The following is a 14,438-nucleotide window of genomic DNA, read 5'->3' as shown; positions in this document are numbered from 1 at the left end:
AACTCCTTCATCTAGACTCCTTCATTTGCTGCTTCCGAAGCAGCTATGTACTCCGCTTCACACGTAGATCCCGCCACGACGCTTTGTTTAGAACTGCACCAACTAACAGCTCCACCGTTTAGTATAAACACGTATCTGGTTTGCGATTTAGAATCGTCCGGATCAGTGTCAAAGCTTGCATCGACATAACCATTTACGACGAGTTCTTTGTCACCTCCATAAACGAGAAACATATCCTTAGTCCTTTTCAGGTATTTCAGGATGTTCTTCACTGCTGTCTAGTGATCCACTCCTGGATTACTTTGGTACCTCCCTGCTAAACTAATAGCAAGGCACACATTAGGTCTGGTACACATCATTGCATACATGATAGAGCCTATGGCTGAAGCATAGGGAACATCTTTCATTTTCTCTCTATCTTCTGCAGTGGTCGGGCATTGAGTCTGACTCAACTTCACACCATGTAACACAGGCAAGAACCCTTTCTTTGCTTGATCCATTTTGAACTTTTTCAAAACTTTATCAAGGTATGTGCTTTGTGAAAGTCCAATTAAGCGTCTTGATCTATCTCTATAGATCTTGATGCCCAATATATAAGCAGCTTCACCGAGGTCTTCCATTGAAAAACTCTTATTCAAGTATCCTTTTATGCTATCCAGAAATTCTATATCATTTCCAATCAACAATATGTCATCCACATATAATATTAGAAATGCTACAGAGCTCCCACTCACTTTCTTGTAAATACAGGCTTCTCCAAAAGTCTGTATAAAACCATATGCTTTGATCACACTATCAAAACGTTTATTCCAACTCCGAGAGGCTTGCACCAGTCCATAAATGGATCGTTGGAGCTTGCACACTTTGTTAGCACCCTTTGGATCGACAAAACCTTCTGGTTGCATCATATACAATGTCGGATGTGGGGTTCCGGCAAACCCTTAAGGTTCGAACTCTGGGTGCGCGCGAAGTCTTTCCCTCCTACCAATCCACACCCTAGCTCGCTAAGATCTCACGGACGAACTCGCAACACAGAAAGACACGAGGTTTATACTGGTTCGGGCCACCGTTGTGGTGTAATACTCTATTCCAGTGTGGTGGTGGTGGATTGCCTCTTGGGCTGATGATGAACAGTACAAGGGGAAGAACAGCCTCCTAAGGTTGAGGTGTTCTTGTGCTCGACGAACTTGTGTGGGTGAGATGCCTCTGAATGAGTTGTCCCCTATGGTGGTGGCTAGCTCTACTTATATAGGCCCTGGTCCTCTTCCCAAATATTGAGCGGGAAGGGAGCCAACAACGGCGGGCAAATTTGAAGGGGGCAGCTAGTACAAGCTATCCTGACAAAAGTGGTCTTCGCCTGCGAAAGGCTCTGGTGGTGACGCCGTCTTGGGCTCCACGGTGACCTCCATCCTGCCGTCCTTCTGGTCTTGGTCTCGTTGCACCGATAAGGCAACCTTTTCCTGATGCCTCGGTACTCCTCGCCTGTGCTGGCCTCCTTAGCACCAAAGAGGAAACAAGGACACTGCGCGTGCTGGCGCCCGCCTGGTCTCGATCGTCATGGCTCACGTCACGAGAGCCTCGTGAGGTTTGCCCTGCCTTGATATCTCTGCTCCTCATGAGCCTGCCTGGCCAGGCCACTCCTGAGGAGGTCTTGCGCCGTCCGCCTCGCGAGGCTTGGCCCCTCGCAAGGGTCTTGGATGCCTCATTGATGAAGATGGGCCGTACGGCCTGCTGACTTAGCCACGCCGTGGGCCGCAGGCAGGCAAGTCTGGGGACCCCCATTCCCAGAACGCCGACAGTAGCCCCCGGGCCCAAGGTGCGCTCGGGCTTGGCTTCGCGGCGAAGCCAAGGGTCAAGTACGGAGCACCGCATGCCTCAAAAGCCTGCGGCCTCGGTTAGCCCGCGGCGGTTGATTGGACATGGGCATCTCCACTTCCCCACACTGCCTCAGCAACTGTTTGACCTGACAAAAGGCTGGTGCAGGCAGCACTTGCCTTCATTACTTCTTCCTCGCCTCGCTCCAGATCCCCTTTCTCGCTCCTCGCCACCGCTACCTCCAGATCCGCTCCAGTCTCATCCTGCATCTGTGATCCATGGCACCGCACAAAGTCAGGACTTCCTCAGCACCGGCTTGGTATGAGCCGGCCCTTGAGGTGCCCACCATCACGGAGAAGAGCCTCGCCTCCATGTGCCTGCTGACGGCGAGTGAGAGCAACGAGTGGGGAGAGACCGAGCTCCGGCTTGCCTCCGACGTGCCGGAGCCTGAGGAAAGCACCTTCTTCCCCTTCTTCTCGAGCAGTGTTGCCATCGGGTTGGTTCCTCCCTTCTCCGATTTCTTTTATGAAGTCCTCGACCACTACGGGCTGCAGGCGTTGCATCTCCATCCCAACTCTGTCCTCCTCCTGTCCATCTTCGCCTACTACTGTGAGGCGTACCTGGGCGTGATGCCATCTGTGGTGCTCCTGCGCCATTTCTTCTTCCTCCGTGTCAGCGAGGGGCACATCTCCGGATGCGCTAATTTCGTCGCATCCGGCAAGGCCAACTCGATCTCGAGCACCGGGAAGAGGGCCGACAGCATTCGATCCAAGTGGGTCATGACGGACGCCAAGCGCGTCGATCCGCGTCTGGTGTTGCCAATGGTGGCGCCCTCTTCCAACAGGGGGTGGCCCAAGGCGGAGCTTGCTGATGATCGGGCATCGTTAGTGTTGGGGCAGATGCTGTCCGACTTGAAGCCGGGCAACGCGAAGGCGGCCAAGGTGACGGGGTCATGCTCCTGAGGGAGTTCTTGACGCTGCGAGTTGCCCCGCTCCAGGCGCACGCGCGCCCCCTGTGGGAGCTTAAAGAAGAGGGAAACAAGACCCGCCTGAGGCCGGGGGCCCTGCCTGACGATGAATTGGCCGATGTCCTGCGTCTCATAGTTGGTGACAACCAGGAGTACCCGCCAAGCGCCTTCGTTCCCCTGTTCCAATGCAGGGACCGGGAGGAATTCGTCGCCTCCAGGCCGACCTTTGACGCGCGCGGGCTGGTGCCGCCGGTGCTCCCAGGAGCCCCTGCGGCACCGAAGCCGGTGGAGGTTTCCTCTGACGAGTCCCGTGGGGAGGAGGAAGAGGAGGTGGACTCGGAGAAGACTCTTGAAGAGGTGGGGGAGACTTCCCCTCTGAGCAAGGCCGAGATCCTCCGCGCCCTTCCTGACGATGCCGAGGCCGATACCCGCCAGGAGGAGAGGGAGCAGCCCCTCATCCAGACGAAGGGTAGGTCGTCGCTGGTGCCTCGCGAAGCCGCCTCCATCCCGACTCCTTCTGGGGCTAGCTCCGGCCCAGCCTCCGCACCGCCTGCCGCTGCCGAATCCCGCACGCCTGTTCCTCAGGTCCCAATGCTGTCAGGCTTCAAGCTCCCCAAGCGGAAGTATGTCGCGGTGGATCGGTAATTGTCTTAAGCTTCGCCTTGTCCCTGTTTGTACTTGTTATTTCCTGATGCTCGCCCTCGGTCGATCAAGTCGGCGCCTTCAGCGAAGAAGAGGAAGGAGGGTACGGCGACCGTGCCTTCCTCCGCAGGGAAAGGAGGCAGCAACGCCCATACCTCCCCAACCCAGTCGTCCTCGCGAGGCCAAGAGGAACATCGCCGTGTGGAATCAGCCCCCATGGCCCCGTTGGCTCCGGAAGTGCCGGCGTCTGGCGCGGTTGAAGAGGTCCCAGCTGCTCCGGAACCCGCTATCTCCCAGGTCCTGGCGACGACGTCGGCTCCTCCCACTGCTACACCTCCACTCCCTGGTTCTTCTGCTCCTGTTGCTGTTCTGGAACGTGCTCTTTCAGAAATGACCCGGTTGCAGGCAGATCTCCTGGGCGCAAACCCACACCTGGTGGCCGGGCGCCTGGAGCTGGCCTCTGGCTGGCTTCACTCCGACCTGGCGGTTCGTGCGACGCTGAACCAGGCCGCTGCGGCTTCCGAGAAGGAGAAGCAGAGAGCCGCCGACGCTGCCGCCGATCGTGAGACGGCACTGAAAGACGCCAAGGCCGCCCGTGACCGCTGCCAAGTGCTGGAGGACAAGTTGCAGAGCCTGCGCGACAAGCACGCCGAAGAAGCGGGCGTTGTTCCTGGCAAAGGAGGAGGAGGTGAAGGCCCGAGAGGACGCCGTCAAGAACCGTGATGCTGAGCTGGCGGAGTTGGGGAAGGCGCAGGCCGCCGAGTAAAACTGGTTGGAAGATTTGGAGCGGAAGGTGGAGGCGAGGGAGGCCGATCTTGACGCCAAGGCGCGAGTCCTGGCCGAAGACTGCGCGGCCTTTGCCGATCTCGAGAAGAGATCTCGCAAGGCACTGAAGACACTCTACGAGCATGGCCTGGAGAAGTTGCTGGCCACCGATGAGGACGGCCCCGCCCGGTTGCTTCCTCTCTTGGTGAAGGTGCTCGAGGAAGTCATTGACGGTGTCAGCCCTATGGCGGAGGCAGAGGCTCGTGTCCTGTCTTTAGCTGCATTGACCCGCATTTTCAGCCACTTGTACCTTCGCGACTCCAACGCTTGCCTTGAGGAGCTGCTGGAGCCTGTGGCTGAGGATGATTGCGAAGCCGCCGCCACAGCTGTGCAAGGTCAGGTGGAGGCCCTGCTGGGGAAGTTTTGCGGCTTTGCCTCCTCGCCATTGTCTGGCGATGCTGCCGACCCTGCGGCTGGCGGTGCAGGTGAAGGCGTCGCTACCCGGGATGGAGCACCTTCTGCAGGTGACGGCGGTGTCCAGGGGTGACCTGCAGCTAGTTTCCTGTTTTGTTCCTACACCATGCAACAGGCCTCGTGGAGGCGTTTAGACTTTTCATTTGATATTGTGAGGACAATATGTTTGTAATATTTGCTTCAAGATTTTGCGATTTTCTTCCTATCCGCTTTGTGTTCTGTGTCGGCAGAGCCCGGCCCCGCGCATACCTCAACCGCCATTGGGCCGACCGGAGACCAGGACGGACCAAGGAGTGAGGGGCTATGTGACCAGTTAGGCTCATGAGTCGCGATGCTCAGGAGTCCCCCTTGACGTGCAAACAATTTCCATACCTGCCCTCACCGAGGCCTTGGGAGGGGCGCGCGACGCCCAGGTCCGGGAGACCTGGTTGGGTGGCGTGCGCTTGGGTGTAACCCGAGCGCAGCCCCCGTGCCCAGCCCCCTCGTGCGGCTCTCCCGAGGGGAGGCATTGCGGTGAGGCTAGACGCTAAGCTCTAGGCTCCCTGAGGTTGGTACGACCATGGTGGCCGCCCTCAGTTGTTTACCACCAGCGCGGAGCATAGTGCTTCCGCTTGTGCATGGGCATAGCCGCTCCTCGGCAGTGTTGACGGCCAGCGCGGAGCATGGTGCGTCCACTTGTGCGTGGGATGGGGGCCCCCTCCGGGAGGAGCCCCCGGGGCGTGTACAGCCCCGCCCTGACACGTGGCTTACACGACAGGGCTGCGAGGTGTATCTGGGCACTCGTGAGCCAGCGCGGGACTCACGAGGCCCTACCTCAAGGTGGGTTGCTGAGGGAGTCCTGGATTAGGGGGTCCTCGGATGGCCGGACTATATACTTTAGCCGGACTGTTGGACTATGAAGATACAAGATTCAAGACTTCGTCCCGTGTCCGGATGGGACTCTCCTTGGCGTGGAAGGCAAGCTTGGCAAATATGGATATGTAGATCTCCTCCCTTGTAACCGACTCTGTGTAACCCTAGCCCCCTCCGGTGTCTATATAAACCGGAGGGTTTAGTCCGTAGGACAACAACAATCATACCATAGGCTTGCTTCTAGGGTTTAGCCTCTACGATCTCGTGGTAGATCAAATCTTGTAATACTCATATCATCAAGATCAATCAAGCAGAAATTAGGGTATTACCTCCATTGAGAGGGCCCGAACCTGGGTAAACATCGTGTCCCCCGCCTCCTGTTACCATCCGCCTTAGACGCACATTTCGGGACCCCCTACCCGAGATTCGCCGGTTTTGACACCGACATTGGTGCTTTCATTGAGAGTTCCACTGTGTCGTCATCATAAGGAGGGATGGCTCGTCTCGTTGTCAAGGACAACATCACCTCTGGGGGAGCCCTGGCTATAGGCCAAACTCTTCGACTAGGCGGCTTCGTCATGACCGCCCGTTCGGCCGCTGCGCCGACGATGACTTCTCGGGTCATCAAAAACAGTCTCCACGTTGGCTCGGAATTCGCCGAGTAGATGGATCCAATGGAGCTTTCTTCTTTGAATGAGCTCTTGGATTGCATCGCCGCCTTGGGAGTCGCTACAGACTATGATCGGATCGGGCTTACACCCGACCAAAGGGAGATTAACTCTCCACCGATCACCCATCAGATAGCGGTGGTGGAGGAGCAACGCAGCGATTCTTCCTCTATCTTGAGGACAAGCTATGTCCGGATTCCCGAGCTCTCTAAGCTGGATACCCGTCTACGGGAGGACATGGCCCAAGCTCTGAACCTAGAATCAGACAGCGGGCCAGACCTATTGGGCAACAAACGGGAGCCCGAACTTTCAAAATCAGAAACTCCGCCGCTCCTGGGTCTCAGATCGGGTCGGGGTTTGGACTTAAATTTACCCACCCACCCAGATATAAGTGATCTTTCCCACATTATACAAAAGCCCCAAGAAATAGTACATCACTATTGGGCAAGATTCCTCCTTGTAATGAGCAAGGTCAGGGACTGTCGGCGAGGAAGACGCAATTTCATTCTTTTGAAAATTGCACGGACAAGGGAATCATCAACGCCATAAGTCGCCGTGACGTAGAACGCTTCGCTGACTTGGCGGCCATAGTACAGAAGTACTGTGCGATGGAAAGCGCCCGGAAAACCCAAACAAAATTCTAGGATCCTCTGGCTCTCACTAAAACCCCCGTCCGGATTAAAAGGGTGTACTCTCATAAATCACCCGATCCAATTACAAAGAAACAAAAGCCCACTACAGGGCGTGGAACCGTACTGGAGGGATGGCTCAACGGTCCATGCAAAATTCACAGTACAGCGGATACCATACCAACACACAGCCTTAGAGCATGTTGGGTACTCCGGTAGGTGGCCAAGAGCGGTGAGGATATCCTCATCAACAATACCGCAGAGCACCATCCCGTGGAGAACAACAATACAATATTGACAGTCTTCGAGACATTCGCCTCAAATAATAGGCGTAAGCGAGCACTCCACAGCCTCGCCGAAGTCTGCCACGTAGCAGCAATAAATCCATGGAGCGACACGGCTATCACCTTCAATGCCAGTGACGCACCTAAATTCCGAACAGCCCGAGCACCAGCCGCCTTGGTCCTTAGTCCAATTGTGGATGGCTTCCGGCTTACTAAAGTGCTCATGGATGGTGGCAGCGGACTAAACCAGCACGACCTTCAGAGGAATAATCCCTAGTCGGGAGGCACGATGTGCTGGCAAAATCACACTAGATGTGGTATTCGGCACACCGGAGAATTATAGGTCCGAAGAAATCACATTCCAAGTGGCCCTGTTCAATAGCGGATACCACGCCCTTCTAGGGCGGGAGGCATTCACAATCTTCCAAGCTATACCCCATTACGGGTACATAAGCTCAAAATGCCCGGACCCAATGGAATCATCACTCTAGCTAGTGATCCGGACATAGCACTCCGCGCCAAAAATAAAACAGCCGCACTGGCCCTCGAGGCGTTATCCGAAGCCCTCGCGGCCGAGGAATTAACTGCGCTGCGCTCCACAGTGGACAGAGACGACGTGATACTCGATAAAAGATCCAAATCCGGAAGCCATCCACAATTGGACCAGCGGATGAAATAGTCAAATTCCACCTCTTTTAAACCAGCGGATGAAATAGTCAAATTCCAAGTCCATCCAACGGACCCTACAAAAACAGCATCCATCGGGGCACAGTTAAACCCCACAGTAGACGCCGCACTACAGGAGTTCTTGCGTGAGAATTGGGACATCTTCGCCTGACATCCTTCAGACATGCCAGGAATCCCACGCTGGCTGGCCGAGCATAGCCTTAACATCCTAAAGGGATTCAAGCCAGTCAAGCAAACTCTTCGGCGCTTCTCTGAGCCTAAGCGACAAGCCATGGGAGAGGAGCTAGCCAAGCTAATGGAGGCCGGATTCATTCGAGAAATAAAACATCTAGACTGGCTAGCAAACCTAGTGATGGTACCAAAGAAGGACAAATCCTGGCGCCTATGCGTCGACTTCAAGGACCTTAATAAGGCTTGCCCAAAGGATCCCTTCCCCCTCCCTCGCATCGATCAAATTATCGACGCTACCGCAGGACACGACTCATTGTGTTGCCTCGACGCATACTCCGGATACCACCAAATTAAGATGGCGGAGTCCGATCAAGCCACAACGGCATTTATCACTCCATACGACCCCTTCTGTTTTAACACCATGCCTTTCAGGCTCAAAAATGCCGGTGCAACCTATCGACGCATGATTCTGACATGCTTGGAGACACAGATTGGCAAAACAGTGGAGGCATACGTAGACGATGTGGTCATTAAAACCAGACACGTCGAATCCTTAATAGACGACTTGAGGCTCACGTTCGATAATCTCCGAACATACGACATCAAGCTCAATCCGGAAAAATGCGTCTTCGGCGTGCCCGTCGAAAAGCTCTTAGGCTTCATCGTCTCTAATAGAGGAATCAAAGCAAACCCGGCTAAAATCCGAGCTCTGTCACAGTTGGCTATCCCAACAGACCTCAAGAAAATCTAGAAACTAACTGGATGCGTGGCTGCTTTAAGCCGCTTTATCTCCCGATTAGGAGAAAGGCACTACCCCTTTATCTCGTCCTGCGACGCACCGAACACTTCGAGTGGACGGATGCGGCCACGGCCGGATTAGAAGAAATGAAAGCCGTTTTGGCCACGAACCCAATCTTGGCTGCACCTAACGTCGGCGAACCAATGCTGCTATATATAGCGGGAACACACCAAGTTGTAAGCGCAGTGCTCGTCGTCGAACGAGAGTTGGACGGACATAAGTTCCCGCTTCAAAAGCCGGTATACTATGTATCCACTGTCCTCACTCCATGCAAATCACGGTACCCATATTATCAAAAGATAGCGTATGCGGTCTTCATGGCATCCCGAAAACTACGACACTACTTTCAAGAGTGTTCAATCACGGTGGCCTCTGAAGTGCCACTCAACGACATAATAGACAACTGCGAGGGCATGGGCCGGATTGCTAAATGGGCTATTGAGCTCCTCCCGTTTGACATAATATACAAACCACGGCGAGCCATTAAGTCACAAGTCCTGGCGGATTTCGTCGCTGAATGGACAGAAGCCGAACTCCCTAAGGAGTACGGCGCGTACTCTAACTGGATTATGCACTTTGACGGCTCTAAAATGCTGGCTGGTCTGGGGGACGGCGTCGTCCTGACGTCCCCCACCGGAGATACGGTCCAATACGTACTCCAAATACTATACACAGACTCCAACAACGCGGCAGAATACGAGACCCTGTTACATGGTCTCCGGATGGCAGTCTCCATGGGCATTCAACGCCTGGAGGTGCGTGGGGACTCGAACCTTGCAATATCTCAAATAAATGGAGACTTCGACGCCAAGGATCCAAAAATGGCGGCTTATCGCAACGCCATCCTCAAAATGTCAGCTTGATTCGAGGGGCTCGAATTCCACCATGTGGCTCGGGAAAACAATCAGGCAGCGGATGTCCTCGCCTGCATCGGCGCTAAGCGCGACCCCATCCCACCTAATATCTTCTTGGAAAGGCTGTTTAAGCCATCCGTGGTATGGGAAGGGGAGACCGGTAATAATAGTCCGGACCCGGCCACAATAGCAGATACCGAACACTCTAACATAATTGGAGGCTCTGCCACCGAAATAACACCTTCCGCCCACGTAATAATGGATGTCATCGCTTCGTGGACAGAACCATTCCTGGCCTACCTAACTAGGCAGGAACTACCCGAAGACCCAAACGAGGCGGAAAAGGCAGCTACTATCCCTGCTGGATTTCCAGAAAACGGAATGTACCTAGGGAACCCTATTGATCAGATCAGAGACTGAACCTAGTGATCTTTCTCCCCTGTATTTTCCATATCCATACGATCGAGTCCTTAGGTTTCCGAATGCGGTACTTGTGATATTTCTGCTTGGGACGCATTTTATTTGGCAGTTTTCTGGATGTTAAATACCACTACTACTGCTTCCCTAGCCAAGCCATACTTCTCATTCTTTGCTTTAATCCATAAAAAAACAAATTCCGTCGAGTTTCCTTGCATGGGTTGAAGTAGAAGCATCCGTTCCACATAGGTGATTTTTATAGAAGCATAGGCGCAAGCTCTTCTCAAAAGAATTTCGTTTAGAGGGCGATCGCGGAGTCACTGAATGAAGTCCTCCCTCCCTTTCTTTCGGAGGTGCTGTCCTACATTTTTTTCTCTGTGGACCGAGGAGAAAGGGGGCTCAGCAGGAAGAGGACGAGAGCTTCGCCTTTGGAAGCGCCAGTAGCGTAGGGCGACCGGGCCAGCCGAGCCCCTCTGAATTAGTTGACGGCTTTGATGACTCGACGGTGAATATTAAGGAAAGGAGAGCGAGGGGAAGAGGGGGCAGCCCTCGGCCCGATCATCCAATTCGCTCCGACGATCCAGGCATGGTTCAGTAGTCAAAGCAACTTCGTCCTGAATCCAGTGAGTGCCCATTCTTAATAAACTTGGGAATAGTAGCTCCTATGGTTTCTAGGATTCTGGACCACGAGAACTCTTTATTTTAATCTGTATCTTTTTACCAGTAATAGGAATTGGTATTTATCCAGATTTTGTTCTCTCCACAGGAGCGGGATTCTCTAAAAAGCCAAGGTCTTAGGTGGCCAAGAGGGCCCACTTGGAGACTTGGGATCTCAGTCCATCTGATGCATCAACTATGGATATTTCATACCCCCCCTTTTCTTTACGTAGTATTTTTCTTACTATACCTGTTGACGCTTTAATGGTAGTCTTTACATTTTCTCTTTCACTAGTAGTATGGGGAAGGAGTGGACTCTAGGGATACTACTAATTGATTAAGTAATCAAATTGTTGTATCAGAAGATCATGAGCTGCCCCATAATGAAATCGCCAGTAGTCGCGAATATCTCCTTCTTCCTTTTTCCATTACACTATTTCGGAAACCTAAGGACTCGATCGTATGGATATGGAAAATACAGGATTTCTGTTCCATTCTTACGTTTCCATATTAAAGTGTGGTTTTCTTACTTAAATTTAATAATATTAATCTAATATGCCCATTGGTGTTCCAGAATGGAGACAAGGAAAGGAATCGAGGCCCGGCCCGGTAGCGATGCCTCTCACGCGGAGGAACTCGGCAAAATAGCCCCGTAACTTCGGGAGAAGGGGTGCCCCCTCACAAAAGGGGGCCGGAAAATATTTTGAGTTCCGTATGGCTTTTTTTTCTCTTCACTCGGACCAGTCCGCCTAGTCGACTTCTCTCCTGCTCCAAGTAGAATTTCCAGGCGTTCCGTATACGAACCTCTTCAAACAGGGCGCTTTCCCATCTTCTTAACCTGAAATGAAGGGGTACCCCCGGGAAGAGATCCAGTGGAGACAGCTGGGCCTGTAGCTCAGTCTGGCCAATGGGATGACCCCCTTTTCTCTACTTTGTTTAGCTTTTGGTTTTACGTCAAGCAATACGTAGAGTAACTCCCAATATAGGAGTAAAAACAAGACGTAATAAAAAAGGATCGACGCGGCCTAGGCGTAGAGGAACCACACCAATCCATCCCGAATTTGGTGGTTAAACTCTACTGCGGTGACGATACTGTAGGGGAGGTCCTGCGGCAAAATAGGTTCTTAATGTTAGTTGAGTCCCTGGCTCCCCAATTGATTGACCCGCAATAATACCTACGGCTTCTCCCAATTCGACCAGATCACTATGAGTAGGACTCGTCCTTTCTAAAGGCGGGCATTAGACCAGAGTTTCGTGAGCCGGAGAAGATCGATAAAGCTTAGAACTTGCTCGTTTGCAGGAGGAGGCGGTTTAAAATTATAGAATTTATTGGTATTTTCATTTGATCATTATAGACTTTATTATTTGTTAATTAGTGAATAGAGAGAAAGATTCTTCTGATTTTCTTGTTTCTATCTACTACCATGGCAAGTCCTTGGGAAATAACTACGATGGGCAGAAAAAGGAAGGCGTTAAGAGACCCTCCTGGCCCAACCCTAGTGCTAGCTTCATCGATGTTACCCACCAAATAAAAAGCCTGTTCAGGTAGGCCGTCTAATTCTCCGGAAAGGATTAGTTGAAATCCCCTAATAGTTTCCGCAAGATGCTTATTCCTCAGATACCGTCATTGTTTCTTCTCCGAGAAAAGAAGTTGACGACCCGTAAAGGATTCGTTTTTTTTCGTGTCACAGCTGATTACTCCTTTTTTCCTTTTTAAAGAGTGGATACACAACTCACAAAAAATACAAGAAGTCGACTAGGCGGACTGGTCCGAGTGAAGGTATAGGCGCTTATGACCTCCCCCTCTATGCCTTGCGGTAATGATTCCTCTGGAATTACGACCTTCGATTTAATCACGAAACGCGCCACTTCTAATGTAAGGATTGCTAAAAGGAAAATTTGGGAAAAAGAACCCATTGTATGGGAAATACTTCACGGTTCCCTTGCGTGTGCTCGGGATAGGTGTTACTACCCCTTGTTGGTACGGAGGGACGGAGGAGGCTAGGTTAGCCGAAAGATGGTTATAGGTTTAAGGACACCATCAAGGTGACAGGATTCGAACCTATGGCCCTCTGTACCCAAAACAGATGCGCTGACCAGACTGCGCTACACCTCGTCTCCCCCTCAGAACATCCGTTGGCATTTCAGCCTTTCTTCTCCTTTCAGGGCCTATCCGAAAACTGCCTGCTGAATCCATGAGCAGGCAAGAGACAACCTGGCGAACTGAAACATCTTAGTAGCCAGAGGAAAAGAAAGTAACCCAACTAGTGAAATAGAACGGATCTCTCTAATAAACTGGGGTTCTTCTCTTCGGGGAAAACAGAATATTCTGTCTCATAGTTCTGAAATAGAGTTCTTTATTTTTATTTTATAGTATTACTTCTCATTAATTATACTGCATAGATTAGTCCTACTATCTCAACGCATGTGTCTACCCACTCTTTTGTGTAATATGCTGGAACTCTCTCTCACCTCGAAATGCCATTTATAGACGCAGGAACGATCTGACTAGAAAGTCATTCAAAACTTCAATGGGAGATCTGATGTTTTAGAATGACCTTCCCCCGATCAGAGAAGGGCCCCATGCTACTCGGGTCAGAGCGTAAGCTAGTGATGCTTTCGGCTACTGGACTTTAGCCATCTAGGGTGTTTCAGTTCGCTAAGTTTGAAAAGTCCAAAGAGCGCAGACTAGCCACGAGAGCCCAGACATTGTGCAGCGGTCTAAAGCCTATAAGGTCCACGAGGGAGAGCTTTATAAGAAAAGCGCTACCGGAGTCCTTCAAAGGTGCATCTCCGAAGAAGAAGGGCGGCAACTTTTGGCAGAAATTCATGCTGGACTTGGCGGCCACCACGCCGCAGCTCGGGCCCTTGTAAGCAAGGCCTTCCGTACAGGTTTCTACTGGCCGGCGGCCCGAGCAGACGCACAGGACCTCGTTCAACGTTGCGTTGGTTGCCAGCTTTTTGCAAACCAAAGCCACATGTCGCCTACCGCTCTCCAAATAATCCCCATTACTTGGCCCTTTGCAGTCTGGGGGCTTGATATGGTCGGACCCCTCAAAGGGGGAAGCCATAAGAAAAAATACTTATTGGTCATGGTGGATAAATTCACCAAATGGATAGAAGCCAAACCAGTTAAAACGGCCGAATCCGGACCAGTGATAGACTTCATATCCGGGGTCGTACACTGTTATGGCATCCCCCATAGCATCATCACCGATAACGGCTCGAACTTTACAGCCGACGAGGTAAAACTTTGGTGCAGCAACATGGGCATCAAGCTCGATTATGCTTCTGTCTATCACCCGCAAACTAACGGTCAAGTCGAACGAGCAAACGTTCTTATCATGAGCGGCATTAAACCTAGATTAGTGTGATCCTTGAAGGAATCCAATACGCACTGGGTAGAAGAGCTCGACTCCGTACTATGGGGGCTGCGGACCACGCCGAATCGCACTACCGGATACACACCGTTTTTTATGGTGGACGGCGCAGAGGCGGTACTGCCCTGCGACATAATTCATGACTCACCTCGAGTGCGCATGTATGAAGAGAAAGAAGCCGAGCTTGATCAGCAGGACAGTTTGGACGCCCTGGAGGAGGGGCGTGACGTGGCAAAAGCCCGTTCTGCATTCTATCAGCAACAGGCTCGAAGATATCAAAGCAGAGAAGTACGGGCCAAAACTTATAATGTTGGTGAACACGTTCTACACCTACCGGAGAAGAAAAAGAACAAGCTCAAGCCCAAATGGGAAGGTCC

The 14,438-nt window shown here is 52.2% G+C and overlaps 1 non-coding gene across 1 annotated transcript; it reads right to left on the bottom strand.

The window, feature by feature from the left end:
* Positions 1-12,722: 12,722 nt before the first annotated feature.
* TRNAP-UGG (transfer RNA proline (anticodon UGG)) lies at positions 12,723-12,797 on the bottom strand. Its single transcript has one exon. It is a non-coding gene; the product is annotated as a tRNA-Pro (tRNA).
* Between the last annotated feature and the right edge of the window lie 1,641 nt (positions 12,798-14,438).

The sequence above is a fragment of the Triticum aestivum genome, chromosome 3D (genome assembly GCF_018294505.1).
Source record: "Triticum aestivum cultivar Chinese Spring chromosome 3D, IWGSC CS RefSeq v2.1, whole genome shotgun sequence".
NCBI classification, from domain to species: Eukaryota; Viridiplantae; Streptophyta; class Magnoliopsida; order Poales; family Poaceae; genus Triticum; species Triticum aestivum.
The sequence above is the reverse complement of the archived record's forward strand: the minus strand, read 5'-3'. Positions and strand labels throughout refer to the sequence as shown.